Source organism: Gracilinanus agilis, chromosome 6 (assembly GCF_016433145.1).
Source record: "Gracilinanus agilis isolate LMUSP501 chromosome 6, AgileGrace, whole genome shotgun sequence".
Taxonomy (NCBI): Eukaryota; Metazoa; Chordata; class Mammalia; order Didelphimorphia; family Didelphidae; genus Gracilinanus; species Gracilinanus agilis.
This window is the reverse complement of record NC_058135.1, coordinates 168,184,735-168,202,561: the sequence shown is the minus strand read 5'-3', so window position 1 is coordinate 168,202,561 and position 17,827 is coordinate 168,184,735. Positions and strand designations below refer to the sequence as shown.

The 17,827-nt window shown below is 32.7% G+C and overlaps 1 protein-coding gene across 2 annotated transcripts in view; it reads left to right on the top strand.

Moving 5' to 3' along the window:
• Positions 1–17,827, top strand: part of GABRB1 (gamma-aminobutyric acid type A receptor subunit beta1) — a 476,966-nt gene that overhangs the window by 95,972 nt on the left and 363,167 nt on the right. The gene's annotated exons all lie outside the window — the stretch shown is intronic.

The following is a 17,827-nucleotide window of genomic DNA, read 5'->3' as shown; positions in this document are numbered from 1 at the left end:
ATATATATATATCATCATCACCTCAACCAGACTATAAGCATCTCATGGGAAAATAATCATATACTATTCTTTGGTAATTAGTTTGTCATTTTGGGGAGAAAATAAAACTAGATTCAATCCTATCAAACCAACCCTATCATTTGTTGGTTATGTAAATCATACATATTAGCTTAGGCAATAATAATAGCAGTGGTAATGGTGCTACTTCCTCCAAGTCTAAGTTTTGTGTCCATAAACCGGGGATGAAAATATGTGTGTGTGTATATATATATATATATAAATCCATCCATATATATATATATATGTAGTTTGTAACACTATTTATCCATTCAATAAATATTTAATTTGCCTTATAAACATTGCCTATTATTAAAGGAAAGATCATTGGCTTTCAATATAGAGAATATGGATTTATACAATATTCCTATAATTTCCTCCTTGGGTAATCTTGGGCAATTCATTTAAATTCCCTAGGGCATACTTTCTTCCTACATAGCGTTAGGGGACTGGACTACATGGTCTCCTAGGTCCTCTTTATCTCTAAATCTCTGATGCAGTTAATAAATTCATTTTATATTTGTATACTTATCTTTATAATCTATAGGTTAAAGGACAGTGTAGTGTTAGGAACTCAATATTTGATCACAGATGAATTGATTGGCTGAATAGATGCACGGTGGGAAGATCAAGCTATTATTTAACTACAAATATTCTCTGAACACCTACCATATGCAAAGTACCCTGGAGTTTCAGATATGTAACAGTGTAGGATTTGGTCTTTCTCCTCAAAGTGCTTGCAGTACAGTGAAGAGTTAATATATTGCATAAAAAGAAAATTAATAATACATAAAATTCTTTTGCTATAGCAAATGCCTAATAGAAACAAGAAATACTCCAGGGGGTCAGAGAAAGGATAACAGTTCTTGTGGACTATAGTAGCAGCTGAAAGCTACACAAGAGATATGGAGGCTGATGGGAGCTTGAAGACGGTGGTAGGATAAAAATCAGTAAAGTGAGCAGCAGGACATTCTAGATAGAGGTAACCTCTTAAATATGGGAACAAAGAGGTGAAATGTGAATGATGGTGGAAAGGAAAGAAAAATTAGTCCTAAGAAATAAAGCCTTTATGCAGTGAAGTAGTCAGAAATAATGCCAGAAATCTGATTGGTTATTAGATTGAGATGCTTAATGCAAAGTTTATTTAATAAACCTGAGAGTAGACTATATGAAAATAATGTAGGCACATTTGTAAGTGATTGGAGTACCACTATTATCTTGAGTAGAGAAAGAAGAGAAAACAAAATGTCTTTTTGCCACATTACTGGCTCCTGCTCCCTGTTAAAGGCTTAATAAAAAGCACATAGGAATTAGCATAGGATTTTGTAAAGTACACACTCACTACCTTAGGACAATTAGACAATCAGACAACCTGGCAAATAGTTTTTAAATTCTTTATATACGTATATATGTTAAATGTATATGTGTGTGTGAGTGTTTATACATAAAGAGAGAAAGGCAATTGCTTTTATATTAGCTCAATCCCATTTTCAGTGACCCATTTCTCTACCATTTCCCCAGAGCAAAGATAAAAACTGATAGACTAACAATGCAGCTATTAGACTTAGGAAGATTGATTCATTTCTTCTCTCTGTGTCTTCTGTCTTGAATTTTTTTTAAAATGCCTTTTCAAATTAATGTGTTGTGAGTAGAATATACAATCACTGAGTTTTCTATTATTTACACATTTCTAAATATAGCTTGTCAAAACACTAGCTAAAAATATTTCACATTCTCTCAATCACATCAAGGAAAAATACAAGCTTTTATGTTGTTATGTGCTTAGAGAATTTTATACTTTTTTAAAAGAAAGTTAACAAATAGTTCACTTCTTAAAATATTTCTATGTATTCTTGAAATAAAAAATAGTAAAATAATTTCTTTTACTAATGAATCCTCCAAGTGAAAAGGCTGACCCCATTTTTCTTAATAGAAAACATGAAATATCTATTATCAAAGCTTAAAATCAATAGCAATTTCAAAAGATACAAGTCAATTTTATGTTTATACATTTTATACAAAACATTCCAGTTAGTAACACTAAAAAAAACTACTAACAATTAAAAGAAAACAATATATTAACTGAGGTGCAAAAAATGGGTGCCAAAAAGTACCAGGAGAGTAAAGAAAAACTTATTATTAATTCAGACATTATTAAACAGACAACATTATATCCTTTGACTATATTTCATGCTGATGACAAACATGTGCTGAAAATATATAAAATAAATCCAAGCATAATAAAGGCAGTAGTATATTTAATAAATACATAGAAAACTCTTCTCTATTTAAAACATTCCAACACCACTATTATTGTAAGTCATTTTATATAGCTGTACAATAATCCTGAGGACATTAAATATAAAGTGTAAGGTGTGTCTTGTACATGTAGTATATGTGTTTATTGATTCCATCTCCATGCAATTTATAGGTAGTCAGGAGCAGGTATCTCTGTGTCTTACCTACCCTACAAGGATGATTTTGATTCAGAATAATAAAATTGGGGCCAGTAGGCTCAGAGCAGGGATATCAAACTAGAATTTTATCTATCTGTTTCCCCCTCCCTAAATTTTGCTGACTTGGAAGAAATAATTTTTAGATTTTAAGCTGCTTTTTTTCTAGTGGCTCTGCCTTCTTGGAAAAGGGGTACCCAAGCTATATCCAAAGGCTTGACTCACTTTTCACCAAATTCCAATTATACAAAGACTATCTTAACAGTATATAAATTGATTTTTGGAAGCTAATAAAAATCAGAGAAGTTACAGGGATTAAAATAAACCAGACAATACAGAGAGTGAGTAAGTACTCACTGTGAATGAAAAATCCCGGTTCTACTAAAAGAGTGCCTGGTCTCACCCTAAGGGAAATTCCCTGAAGTTTTTAATATGGAAAGCTGGCCATTTGAGACTTCCCTGAAGTCCTAGTGAGGCAAACAGCATGAGATTTCAGCTCTGCTACATTTCAGCTTCTTCCCAACAGTCTTTCAGTTCCTTTAGGCACTTCTTGAAAAAGGCCTGGAACTAAATGTTTCCTCTTTCAAAGCCAAAAAATAAAAAATAAAGAAACTCTCTTCTCCTAAATTCTAGGAATAGGCATGGAACATCAAGTAGTCATCCTCTCTACCAATGAGGAGAGTCATATATAAATGATTAGGCTTGACCTCTGGTAAACAAGTGATAACTACTTGCAGTCAGACTTCATAAAAAATGAGAATAATTAGATGATGGTGATGGTAGCAGTAGTAAAAACCTTTAGATGATAGAAGACTGGCAAAAGAGAAGCAAGATATCAAGATAAATTAAGAGGTTACCCTTAATTAATGTTCATGTTTCAAGCTAACATAACTACCTTTTACTAAGCATATTCTAAAGGCAATGCCTTACCTGAAATCGATGACTCTAATAACGGGAATTTGAGTTGCTATAAGAGACCGATGAGAGAAATATGAGAGCGAGAAGATCATATAATGATCTTCAAATGATACAATTTATGTGGTTGCTTGTTGTCTGTCATTTTGATTTACATAGACACTTTTAAACACTGAATGAAGCTTTATTTATTTTAGAGAATTATACAAAGGAAGAAATTGCTTCCTATTCTTATATTACTTAATTCTTACTTAGGTGGACTCATCATCTCATTGATACAGGTACTTCTTTCAGTGGTACTAAACAAAGCCTCTACAAAACTTCCCATTCCTCATCTGGGTCTACTTGTAGGTCCTTCATAGAGAATCCACCTCAGTCACTGGAAACTTTCCTCCATTATTTGCAAAAGTAAGGGTCAAGGTCTGCTTTATAAAATTCATTCATCCAACAGGCAAAGACTCTCATCTGGGTCTACTTGTAAGTCCTTCACAGAGAATCCACCTCAGTCACTGGAAACTTTCCTCCATTATTTGCAAAAGTAAGGGTCAAGGTCTGCTCTTTAAAATTCATTCATCCAACAGGCAAAGACCACATCATCAAAAAAAAGTCTCTCCAAGAGTTACAAAAGCTTGGAAGGAAAGAAAATGAAATTATTTTAGCAAGGAGATCTGCACAGTGTAGTGACAGGTGTGTTGGGACTTGAAGTCAGAATCCATAAGTTGGATCTCTGCATCTGATCTTTATTTAATCCATGTGATTATGGGCAAAATACTTGATCTCTGGATCCAAAGAGCAGCGTCATCTTTAAAACTGGGACTATACTATTTCTACTACCTTCCTTAAAGGGCATTGACATTTACATAATGATTATGGTAGTCACCAGTCTTGAGGGAAAAGCCAATAGTAAAAGAGTGAATGAGGAGGATGGAGCCATGCTATTTATCCTCTGAATTAACTTCTCGTTCTGAAATTATGGAATTATATCTGTCCAAGTTGGTATCCATAACAAAGCACAAACTGGGTCAGAAACTAGTTCCTTGGGAATATCAGAGTCTAAAGATCTTCCAAAAGAGAAAAGGAAACTGGGAACCAGGGTAGGAGTTTCAAGAACTCTGCATAAAAATCAGTCAGCACATTAACATTGATGTCAATAAAATAATTATCTGAAGACAACATTCTCAGAGCACATTTTTATCTTTCTATTTATTTATTTAATTTTTGTTTAATTAATTAATTTAGAACATTTTTCCATGGTTATAGGATTCATGTTCTATCCCTCCCCTCCTCCCACCCCCACCCATACATAACCCACACACAATTCCACTGGGTTTTACATGTGTCAATGATCAAGAACAATTTCCCTATTATTGATATTTTCAGAGCATGTTTTATTATTGGTGCAAATTCTCCACTTCTACCTTGATCTGAGCCTTGCACAGATGCTGGACAGAGCCTTTTCTTGCCTAGTTGCATCAGTGATGTTGGATGAAGAGTGGATGGAAATAACAAATATTCCATGAACTGTAAAGCATTCTATACAAATAGGATATTTTAATTGAAAAGAAGTCAACTTAAATGTGTGTGTATATATGTATATATGTATGTGTGTATATATACATATATGTATATGTGTATCTAGGTCACACACATATAACTGCCAGGTGCAGAGATCTGAAAGGTAAGATGTACTTGTTATTCAGAAATGAAGAACTAGGTTTTCCTCAGGGCTAAGGTAGTTCCTAATCGTGATTTGATGTGATGCCTAGAATTGATGACCTTAGATAGATGTGTTTATTCTCTTAGGGTACTTAGGTATCAGTGATTTTTAAAAGAATAACAAAAATAACAAGATAGCTAAGTAACCTTAATAATTATAAAAATGTAACTGAAATTATTTTAATTTTCTCTGAGTAGCTAGATGGATGCTAGAAAGTGTTAAGTCTACTTATCTGAAATAGGTAAGTGAACTCATGCTTAAAATCTTCCCTCTCTTTGTTCATTATTCATAATTTAGCTGAAATTCTAGTTCTTCCATGAAGTTTATCTTAACTCACTTAGGGAATGCTGACAGTGTTATCCCAAGTGTGTCACTTGTTACTGAGTCTGAATTTTCTAATCTGTGAAATAGAGTCAAACTAGTTGATCACTAACAACCCTAGCAGCTATGAAATTTTATGAATATATAAATTTAAATGGCTTTAACTTTTAGTGTCCTATGTCCTCAATTGCTAGCAAAATGGCATATGTTACTTGCTACTATCAACATTCCTTCACCCTTTAATTTTCTGTTTCTAAACTAAAGTAAGGTAGGAAACTAGGTAGCCAAGCTTTCTAGAATCCTATTTGAAATAAGAGTCAATAAAAGTCCTATGAGGACTTCCCTCATAGGGTAACATGTTCACTCTTTGTGATAGCTCTTAGTGGCTCAGAGACATTCCAAACCTATTTCCAGATTTATCATGATTCTTTAAAGCATTAATCTCAAAAGCATATCATTCAGAATATAATAGACTGCATGAAGGTTTCTTATGGGTATTATATAGGTGTCATCTCTTTTTTTATTGATAGTAGTGAAAATAAATGAATAATATAAACTTAAAGCAAATGTAAAATCTGACTTTGAAACAACTTCTACAAGGATAAGGTTTCTAAAAGTCTGACCACTAAGTGAATAGAAGGGTTCTTCTTTCTAACATTTAATTCTCAATTATTGTTTCTGCATTTAATGTGACACTCTAAAAGTCCCTGATTTTTTTAAGGTGAATAATTGTGCATCCTGAAAAGGGCAAGATTATTCCAGTAATTAATTGATTTGGTAATGTTTTGATTTCTAAAGCTGACTTATACTAACAAAATTGCTTTATTCTGTGTTCAATAGTCAAAAGTTATGTCAAAAGGATCATCAATTCTGCAGGGGAAATGTAGTATTGATATTAATATTAATATGGGAAGTTATTTTTTGTGAGAGTTGAATTTTACTTTTTGTGTAGAACTTTTTCTGTTACTATCTTTGAGGTTCTTTGAGGTTCTTGCCTAAGAATTTACTTAAATTAAAAAAAGAACACTAGACTGGAAGTTAGTAGAATGAAGTTCTTTTCTCAATTCTGTCTCTCATAACATCTCATTATGGTTGTAAGTTACTTAATCTTTCTGTGACTCCTCAGTTTACCCCTGTAAAATCAGAGTGTAGACTAAATGCTTTCTAAGACCTTTTACAATTATGATATTTTATTATTCTATAAAACTATCTTGTAATTAAAATCTTAGATACCTCAGTAAACCATGGGATGGTATGTGAGATAGTATCTTTATCATCCTCCAAAATATTTAAATTCTAAATATACATCTTTTTTTTGCTATAGATGGAATTGACCATGATATTATGTGGAAAGATGAGGTTTCTATAGTGTTCATTTTAACATATGGGTAAAAATGGAAAAGAGGTATTATGTTGGAGAATCTCGGGCACATGTGCTGGAGGTGGCTGCTCCCTTCCCCACCTCCATGCGTGCCTGAGGACATTTCTCACATGACCTGCCCCTCTGCCCAGCAGCCCAATGGGAACAGTTTCTTTGTCTGGAGTAAGGCATTTTTTCACCTCATATGATATTTTATTTTGCATTTCATATATTATCCAGTTTCACATTCTCATAGGATCAACAATGATAATAGCAACCTATTCTCCAAAGTCTGAATACAAGCGAGACAGCTGTAGGTAATAGGTAAAGTACTTCAGGACCAAGCAGTAATATTATATAGGTTCACAAAAACAAAATGAACCTGCATGATTTGTTTCCTTCATTCTTTGCACACAAACACACACAAAATCCTTTATGATAAATAAATTTAGCCTTGTTACAGATGGTACAAAAATACTTGCACTTTTTTTGGTTGTTTGGAAGTTTAGAAAGGATGATAGCACAAAAAAGTGCCACTTTGGGCACTCTGTCTCTAAAAGGTTCATCATCACTGTTCTAGGTGGTAAACATCTTCCAGATGTTTTGCTTTGTATATGATATTGTAGCTTACATGGCCTCCTGAATGAAATCTATGATTATTTAAAATAGATTTGCCCAAAAATACATTTAGAAAAAATAATGGGTGAAAAATATTTGGTGTCCAGATCAGCAATTCAATAAGCAATCCATGGAGTTAGTACACTGGTCCATATGTCTAGGACATTACATATTGACTAGGACAGAATTGGATAACAAAAAGAAAGGGAATGGTTTTGGTTGCATCTGAAAATTGCAAAATGCTTTCACCAGTCCCAGGATAATCCTAATCAGAAAAGATATCTTTTTAACACCAGAATTTAAAGTGATGTGTGTATGGTTATGGCAGCTATGAACTGTCTACCAAGACACAGGGCAATAAAGATGTATATGTTGGATTTTTAGTAGGAGATAGTATATTTCTAATGATAAACTATACCCAGAAAATATTATAAAGAATATTAGTCATGATAGTCATTCATACAATTAGAAAAGGAGGTTAACACAAGTCCTGGACTGATGTCCAGGAAATGTAGACCGAAAGGGATGCTTTTTACCTTCCAAAGAGGACAGATCCTCTTTGGGAAATATGGACAAGAATCACACAGATTTGAAGGATAATAATGGAATGAAGAAAGTCTGTTCTCATGGACACAATGAAACATTAGAAGAATTTATTGCCAAATACTATAAATTGTTGTATATGTTAAATTATAGAACTGTTGATGATAATTACTGCCAGAGTATTCCAGCAGCCTCAAGTGTGAAAAGAAACAATCAACTTCAAATATAAAGACTACTTGCAGAAGGAGCTCACAAATATTGATTGTTAATATTACTAAAGCTTAGGTATTTCATGCTGAAAATAATAACTTACATGATAGTTTACAATTCCAAGCATTTTCTTACAATATATTGTCTCATCTTAATCTGAGTTAGAGAATAAAACTATTCTCCATTTTATAGCTGAAGAAACTAAGAGATGAAATTGCTGAAGTGATTGCCCAGAGTCACATGATGGCAGAAGCAAGGCATAAATCTAGGTCTTCATACCTCAAGATCAGTGTTCTTTCCATTTATGCCATCATCTCCCTGAAAATGGAGGGAATATGTTATTGTTCAAAGATTTCTGTACTAAGAATAGGATTGGGCTATTTTGGATCTTTTTTTCACGAGTTTCCAGTGCTACTCAAGTGTACCAAGTACAATACTGTCTCTTAGTCTTATATCTCTGTGTTCATTTCCTCAGCTGAAGATGGAAGAAGAAACTACCAATAAGTAGCATCTACATGATTGTAAATAACCTCATGATTTTTAATGAAATGCTAAGGTATTTTTAGAATACAAAAGAATGAACAAAAGAATTGTATAGAAGAATAAATCCAACTATTGCAATAAAAGAGAAGAGAAATATAATCAGCATAGAATGGTTATATGAATAATTGATTTGTTTTTTGGAAAAATGAGTGGTTTGTTTTTTGGTTGTGAGGGAAACAAATATAATTATGTGTCCTTATAACCAAACATATATCCCTGAGGGAAAAAATGATAGGAAAGAATAAATTACTGTATAAATTGCCTTGAGGACCACTGCTCAAAGTGAGCTCAGATGAGGGACAGAAACTACAGGAAAGGCTGGGAGACTTGTATTTTTATTGTCTCAGTAAATTAAGTGGAATATTGGTCTTATCTTAACTATAATAAGAATAATTTTAATATCACAGTTACTATCCCATTATGTGCAAATGAAAATAAAGAAAAAGAATCTCACTCCTTTCTTTAATAATTAAATGTTATAATAATTAATAATTCTAAAAAATAATAAAAGACATTTCTACCATCTGATCTCATTGGTAACCATTCTACCTTCAGCAATTTTCCTTATCAAGAAACTGCTCATGTTAACAGTTTTTTGTAGTGGAATATAAGAGCAATTACTGTTTTGATTGGAAAAGTTATTAATGTTATACATGACCTGCCTGTGAGATAGAAAAGCAAAAATATATTCTTTACTTTTATATCAAATTAGTAAAAGAGTATGAATGACTTGTCATTAATTTTACATAATGGAAAATGTCTTATGCAATAAGTTGCAACTGTCACATACCCAAACACACAGTATATTATCATATGCCACTTGGACCTCATCTCAGATTGTAAGAAAATGAAAAATGTGTCAGCATCATAAACACCTATTTTCCTCTTATTAATCTAGGGGTTCTAATATAATCATTATGCAAAACTTATTGGAAAAAGAAATAAATAAAATGCTGAAAGTTCTTGGTCATCAATCAAGTATAAGGATTTGAAATTCCCTTACCACATGGTTAACATTATCCAAAGATTCAGAGGAATCATCAAGAAGGTATCTATATTAGTAGCCCAATTTCCAAAGCAGAAATTTTTGAATGCTACCATGGAGCCATAGTCATCTAGATTGTTCACTCTTCAAGAGAAAGGATCATTTCTGTTTTTTTCCTATTTCTTCATCCATACTTAATGCCGTATGCTAAAAGGTCTGCTTCATTTCAGGACACTACTTGTAATAAGCCCTGGAACTAGCCTCTAAGTTTAAAATCAACCAAATGAAATGCTCATAGGAGAATCTATCAGCAAATATTCCCATTAAAACCCCATGATCATTTCAGTCATCTATGGCACTGATTCCTGACACTTGGATTTCTTCATGAGCCACCCATTCTTTTCAATCTAGCTTCTGACCCTACAATTTAGCTGAAATGGATCTCTCCAAATTTAATAATGATTCCTTAATTGCTAAATATAATAGTCTTTTCTCAGCTCTCATTCTCCTTGATCTTTTTTCAATGTCCAAGTGTTGACTATGCTCTCCTTCTAGAACACCACTTTATCCTCTTTCTCATACAACTCTACTCCTTTTTTTAAATCTCTTTTAGAGGTTTGTCATTCTCCCCAGATTCCCAAATTTGAAAGTTTCCCAAGGGTTTTCCCTTTGCCCTCATCTTTCTCTGTACTCCTTTTTACCATCTGCCCTGTGGTTTCAGTGATCACTTCTATTTCATGCCAGTGCAGCATACTTCTAAATTTATGTACCTAACCCAAATCAGCCCCCTGAATTGGAGTCATGTATCTCGACATTTATATCTCCATGACTTACTGGCACCTCAAATTTGATTGGTGCCAAAAATAAGTTATTGCCTTCTTTCCTTGATCTTTTTCCAATGTGAGGAAAAGTAAATTGATAAATGAAGATCTAACTGAGTTTATTACTTTGATCAGTTTTGATTTGGGCATGATTCATAAAGATGTATTCTAAGGAATCCTCAGTCAGAAATGGGCTTATTACTCAAGAAGCCCAAATGAATCTAAAAATGACTTACTGGAGTAATCAGCCATTCTTATCTAAAACAGTCATTTTTATTTTTGTTACGATATTCAGAACTTCTGGGACCAAATCTACTCTATTATTGAAGAAAGTGTTTAATCAAAATAAGTTTGTTTTGATTCCTATAACAATGCCATTGAAAATGTTACCAAAAGGAAGCCATACTCAAAGTAAATTAAAAAAAATAATTTTGGAAAACATATAGTGAAACATACTTCATAATTCACAGCAGAAAGGCAAGGGATGAGAAAGTTCAACTATCATATCAGTTTTCCAGTGCAGTCATGGCTACAGAGATTTCTGCTTAACAAGTTTTATCTTTGTCACAAGAGAGAAGCCAAGATGCAGTGAAATAAAAAAGGTATTTCTTTAAGTAATTGTAGGTTTTTTTTAAAGCATCAGTCACTCAACTAGAATTCCTATTGAGTAACTACTATGCCTCTAATATTTTATTAGATTCTGAAGATAGGAAAACAAAAGTGAGAGAATCTCTACCTCCAAGAAGTTACAGTTTACCAGAAGGATACAATATATTTATGGATACATAAATAAAGGATACATGCAAAATAAATCCAAAATGAGAGGCACTAACAACTGAGGGATCTGGAATAGCCTTTTAGAGATGCTGGTACCTGAACTGAGCCTTGAAAAGGAGCTGGACTTTAAGAGGAAAAGGTTATGGGAGAGAACATTCCATGAATGCTTGTAAAAAGTTGAAGATGGGAAGTGGAATTTTGTGTTTTAGGCTCTTCAAGTAAGCAAATTTGAGAATGAAGAATATGTGAAATCATCCTGGGAAGATAGAATAGAACTATAATATGAAGGAGGTTTTTATTTTATCACAGAATTTATAAAAGAGCCAGTGGAGTTTCCTGAGTAGTGGAATAATATACTTAGGTTTTAGGAATATTAATATTACAGATATATACATATGGGAGTCATCTATATAAAGACCATAAATGAATTAACAGAAACTAATGAGATCACTAAGAAAGTATAGAAAGAAGAAAAAAGGGTCTAAGACAAAGCCCTGAAGTGTGTCCTCACAAATATGAATGTTTTTAATTTCATAGAGAGAAATGCCAAAGACCTATTGGAAATAAAGGAAAAGAAACTACGAAAGTGTAACAAAAATCTAAAGGGAAATAGTATTTAGAAGATAGGGATAGCCAACAGCAGCAAAAGCTATAGAGTGATATGGAAGGGTGAGGACTAGAAGAGGTCACTGGGTTTTGCATTAATGAGATTATTAGTGGAACAGCTTCAGTAGAATGCTAAGAACAGAAGCCAGATTGAATAAAGTTGAGTGTGGGAAGGAAGTGAGAAAGTAGACATAACCAGTATAGACTGATTTTTCTAGGACTTTGGCTATGAAAAGGAGACAAGGCATAGAATGATAGCTTGAGGAGATAGGGTCAAGTGACGTTTTGTGGTAGTTGTGTGGATATATATGTATGTGTGTTGTAAGATGGGAGGGATTTGGCAGTGTTTGTAAGCAGCAGGGAAGGAGTCAGTGTTATTCAGGTATAAAACTTCTGAGTAGAACCTCTATTCTCTTTTATTTATTAATCCAGAATTATATTTTCCAAAATATTTACAAACCATTAATGTTTAATGGTAATTCAATTCAACAAAAATAGATTAAGCACTTACTGTGTGCAACGGACTGTGCCAGGCATGAAGGTGAAAGAGTTGAAATGAGATATAATAATTATTACATAGTGTAATAGGAACTCACTAGGCAAAGTCAGTAGTCCTTGACTTGGCATTTGGCTCCAATATTTAATAAGCTATGTGACCCCAGGAAAATCCCTTGGCCTCTCTTAAGCTTCAGCTTGCTTATATGCAAAATATAGCTCATAATAATTACTTGACCTACCTCATGGGACTTCTTAAAATAAAATGTTTAGTGAACTTGAAAACATTGCTTAGATGTGAGTTCTCCTACTGTTTTTTCTCCTTCATGTTCTTACCATTTACCTTTTTCCATCTCTTTGAGTACAGACAGAAACAGTCCAAGGACAAGTAGTCATCCTATTATTATCCCTTTATACTTAATGTTCTGCACACTATTTGCACAAGTGGATAAAATGACTTTCTGTACTTGAATAAAAATATTAGAGTGTGAGTTCATCTTCGGTAAGCTCACCGAAAGTATCCTTGATGTAACACCAATAGCAGACAGGATGACAGGGACAATATGTACCTTATGTCCTCCAGAAATAATTTTTTTTCCTGGTAAGTCTTTTACACTTGAAATGTTTTCTATTACATATAACAAAATATGGTATTTTGCATGATTATGGATCATAAATTGGTCTGGTAATAATTCAGTTCCAGTATGTTTATTGGTAGAATTCTCCAGGATATTTTGAGGTCTGTGTTTATAATAAGGGCGTTTGTTGACTTCCACTTAATATGAAAAACAGTGGTCTTTCAGTCAAACAATCTCACAAACTATCTCCTATTTTGCTAAGTCTTTTATAGGTACTAAATTTTGCCTCCCTCAGGTAGTGTTGCATGACTTCCTTCATTTCCTTACATAATCTGCACTGAGCAGTAAGCTCAAATTCCTTTTGTAATTATAGGTGACAATGATTCATTCGAAAATTGCCACTGAAAATCCTTCCATTTTCATAAACAAATTCACATGACTCAGCCACTTGTTTTTAATACCTTTTATGGACCTATTATTGATTGAGTTCATGCAGATATCTCCCATGGAGAACTTTTTGACTTCTACTCTTAGATCTTGGTTCTTTCAGAGGTGAGGTGCCATCTGGGGATAAACAATTTTCAGGTATATTTTATAAATTTTAATGACAAGTTGTCAGCTTTTTTAGTATTGCTTAGTAAAGTGATATCTATTCATTCATCATTCTTTGTGTAATTTTTAAACCATTTCTATACTCTGAAAATAACACATCAATTCTTATCTTTTTTTTTGCAAAGAAAATGTTCATCTTTTAAAAAGATTTTAGGGTAAGGATTCCCATGTTTTATTAATATTGTACATGTTTTTATGATAAAACCCTCTAAAACCATTCTCATACATTTGCCAGTTCTGAAATTATATAATTAAGATTGATATTGTATTATACTGTTGTTAATTATATGTCTTCTTCCCATTTAGATTTGTTTTAGAAAGCCTTAACATATTTAGCCACATTTCTTTTGTTGAAAGCTTTATGCTTGATGTATTTTACCACTTATATTCAGTGGTTCAATGCAACTTCTGATTCAGTTTTGAAAACTTAAGTCTCTCTCCACCTTCACCTGAGATAATTTTAAACGGTGCCAATTATGATTAGAAAAATATTGTTTAAGATAATACTTAAAATATTTTGGGGTGGCTCCATTTAGCTTGATATTATTACACAAAATATATAATAAACTTTATTGGTTTGATACTTTCTTTAATTTGGAAACCATACTTATTTTCATTTAGCTTAAATTATAATAGATTTTAGGCTAGATAGACTCATAATGGACTTCAGTTGCCTCTTATAAAGTGCCATATTTTATATCAATTGTTATTAATATAATGTCAGTGGCATTTTTTAAATAGAGAAGTTTCTTCCACTGACATCTAATAGTCAAATATTCTTACTATATTAGGGTCTTGTTTTTTAATTAATGAAAGAATAATTAAAGCAATTTTCTGTAAGATAACATAGAAGCACACTGCCTAGATCAATGAATCAATGGCTTGCCAAAGAACCTGAGGAAGAGGGTAGTTCCTTTTCTATATGTTTTGGGATGTGCAAAACAAAGAACATGGCAGGGTTGATGACATCATGATGGTTACAGAAATAAGGTGAGGGTGACAACATAATTAGTTGGAAGTTTGGTAATGGGATTATCAGCAATCCCCCTTCTCTCATGAGACTAAGAGTATTCATTGTTGGAATCCAGGTACCCTTTGGACAGCAAAGACACCCTTGATATTGATATTAGGTCCAAACTCCCTTCTACTTACATACATTCTCAAAGGTCAGTTAAATTCCCTGAGGCAAGAGAGCTGGATTTCCAAACTTGACCCATATTCAAAGACAAAGAATCATGACATAAGCAGTTAGAGGGCAAAGTTAATTAGGAGACTAAATCAATTAATTATAAATATAATCCACAAATAAATGATACAGTATCAATCTTAATATTCCCATGGGTATATTTCATATTTCTGTATTTTCAATACATGAATATGGCATGTGTGGAACTGAAGCAAAGGTTTTGCAATAATCAATAAAGTTATATAGTTGTTACAGTAATTTATGGCAGCTTGTTCAATTATTACTGAATTAATAAGTTCTTCCATATATCTCTGGGATTGGACACAGACTCTTTTTGCTCCTTAGCTAATTTTTTATCTTATTTTAAATGTTTATAGAATTTTTTAGTGATTTTTCTGAATATGTCAATTAAAATAAATTAACATATAATTGACCCAACTTTGGAGGAGGTCACCAATATTCTCATATTTTTGGCAATAGCTATGGAATGTTACCTGCTCAGAAAGGTGGAATCAGACTGACTTCTAATGGGCAAATGGAAAAGTATTTTGCTGGTGATTCTTGTACTACTGTGAAGCCTTTGAACCAGTAATCATGATGTATATTATCTGCTTCCATCACATTCTAGCCAGTTTTACAGTGAAAAAATTTTGTCACTTTCCAAATGTAACAGTTCTATGATTAATTATAATAACACTGAGCTTCCTGTTTGGTCATTCCTCCAACTTGACTTTTTGTTGTATTGGACTTCTTGAGATTATTTTAATGTTCAGAATTTGTCTGTATCTTCCTTCTTCAGAATTATGATTCTGTTTAGCCTTTGTCTCTTTAAGGCTTTGCTTCTAGAGCAAAGCTTTTGATTGGTAGAAAGTTTTTTATTTCATTCTTTGTACTGCTTTGGCTTTTTGTATCACCTTCACCTTTTTAGTTCTACTTCTTTACTCCTGATAAAGGGAACCTGGAAATTCTAATATGCTCTTTGTTTTCCTTCCATCATTCATCTATCTATCTATCTATCTATCTATCTATCTATCTATCTATCTATCTATCTATCTATCTATCTTTCTATCTATCTATCTATCTATCTATCTATCTATTTATGCATGCTTTTTTTTTTTTTTGCTTATTAACATTTTGTTGACATGTTCTGCTCTGAGTTCTAGCTAGATTTTGGTGATTCTTCCAATACATTTCAGTTGATCTTTAAAAAGTTCTCTTAAGTAATACTACCACAATAATGTTTGGTACTTGCTCTTAGTATTTTTCCTGCATCAGTCCCACCTTTTCTCTGCTGATTCTTGCTATACTAATGTGTATCACATGTTCTGTCATGTACAGATCCTAAAATGTTAAAAATTTCTTTAATTATTGTGGGAAAATGTGATTGTTCCTGATGGTTATATAAAATGCTAGTTTTACCAAAAAATTACTCTTTACAAAAAAAATTTATAAAAAAGTTACTGTCCTGTAATTCTTTCTCTTACATTTAATGTTTTGCTCATAGGAATCAGCCTATTAATTTTAAACTTTTCAAAAACTCAAGGATACTCATCTCCCTCTTATTTTAAATCCCAACTTTGAAACTGATAGTCTGTACAGGTTTTAAGGCATATGTTATCTAATCGAGGCTTAGGGGAAAAGTTATCCATCATAACTATATTGAGCTAGTTAACAGTATATTGCAATGTGACTTTCAGCTAATGGTACTATTGATAGAAAACACAAAACCCATATGTAGTAAGATCTGTTTTCAGTTCGGTTATGCTGTAGTGCTGAAGCATAATGAAAATAGTTTCATTCATGCACACTTAAGTTTATTCAAGGTTAACATAATTTGCATGAAAACATTTCCAATAGGTTGACTGTTAGTATTTTGGTTTTACTTCCACTGAATCTTGTCTTCTTATGGTACCAGAATACCAAGCAACACCATTTGTCTTTATGTCTTTTCTGTCAAGCTGATTATAAGGGCAGCTTCAAGTAAAGTCAATCTGTCAACCCAATGCCAACCCATCTATTTCTTCAACTCTTAAGTGCAGGTTTATCACATTGACGAAAGTGACTACAGAATCAATGATATCACCCAGAGCCCCAATTCACCAGTATTTCCTGGTTCTTATCAGAGTTCATACACAAATAATGTAATGGTTTTAGAGTATGTGAAGTCTCTATAATTCATCATACTATCTGGCATTTTCCTTATTTACTATCAACTTCTTTTACTCACAACATTAGAATGGGTTGGATTTTGATGGGTTTATTGTTTTCTTGTTACTGATGCTATATCTCTTTTGTCTTATCCTTCTCGTGTTTTTGGATAGATTTCAAATAGAAATTGTCCATGGATAAGTTACTATCCTGTTATTTTTTTCTTTTATACTTAATGTTTTGTTAAACATTGCACTGAAAGAGAGAATGAATAATTTTTGTAACTGGAAACGAGTATTGATATAAAGTTTGGAATGCTACAGGAGAAAGAACAAAAAATATAATTTGTATCTTTTTCCATTCTTGCATTTTTTTCCTTGCAAGGTCTCTATATACTTTGAAAAAAATGAATTAAATGGGTTTTATAGGTTTTAAGGATCTGGCAGGGTAATATCTGTTAAAACATGTTTCTTAAGTTTTAATATAAGAATCCAGCAGAATGAGAAGAGATGGCAATGAAGATATTTCCTACACTGGATGAAGGGGGTTAGTGTTCAAACTGATTAGATCATGGATTCATTGAAGTATTGATAGTTATGGTGTCAGTAGTGATGATGGTGGTGGTGATAGGTGATAATATTGAGGTTTATTTTTTGGCAGGGGGGGATGAATTAAATGAACTCATCTTCCCCCTGATGCTGAAGTAATAACTAATAGCATTTTCATGTGGCCTTCATCATTTTTCTTTGAAAAGATACATTCCAGGCAAGAGGATAATTTTGAAAATTGCTACCATCTGTGCTTTTTCAAGTAAACCATTCTAGAAAGAAAGAAGAGTTCTCATAATTTTAGTGTTGAGAATACTGTTTCAGTAACCCTTGG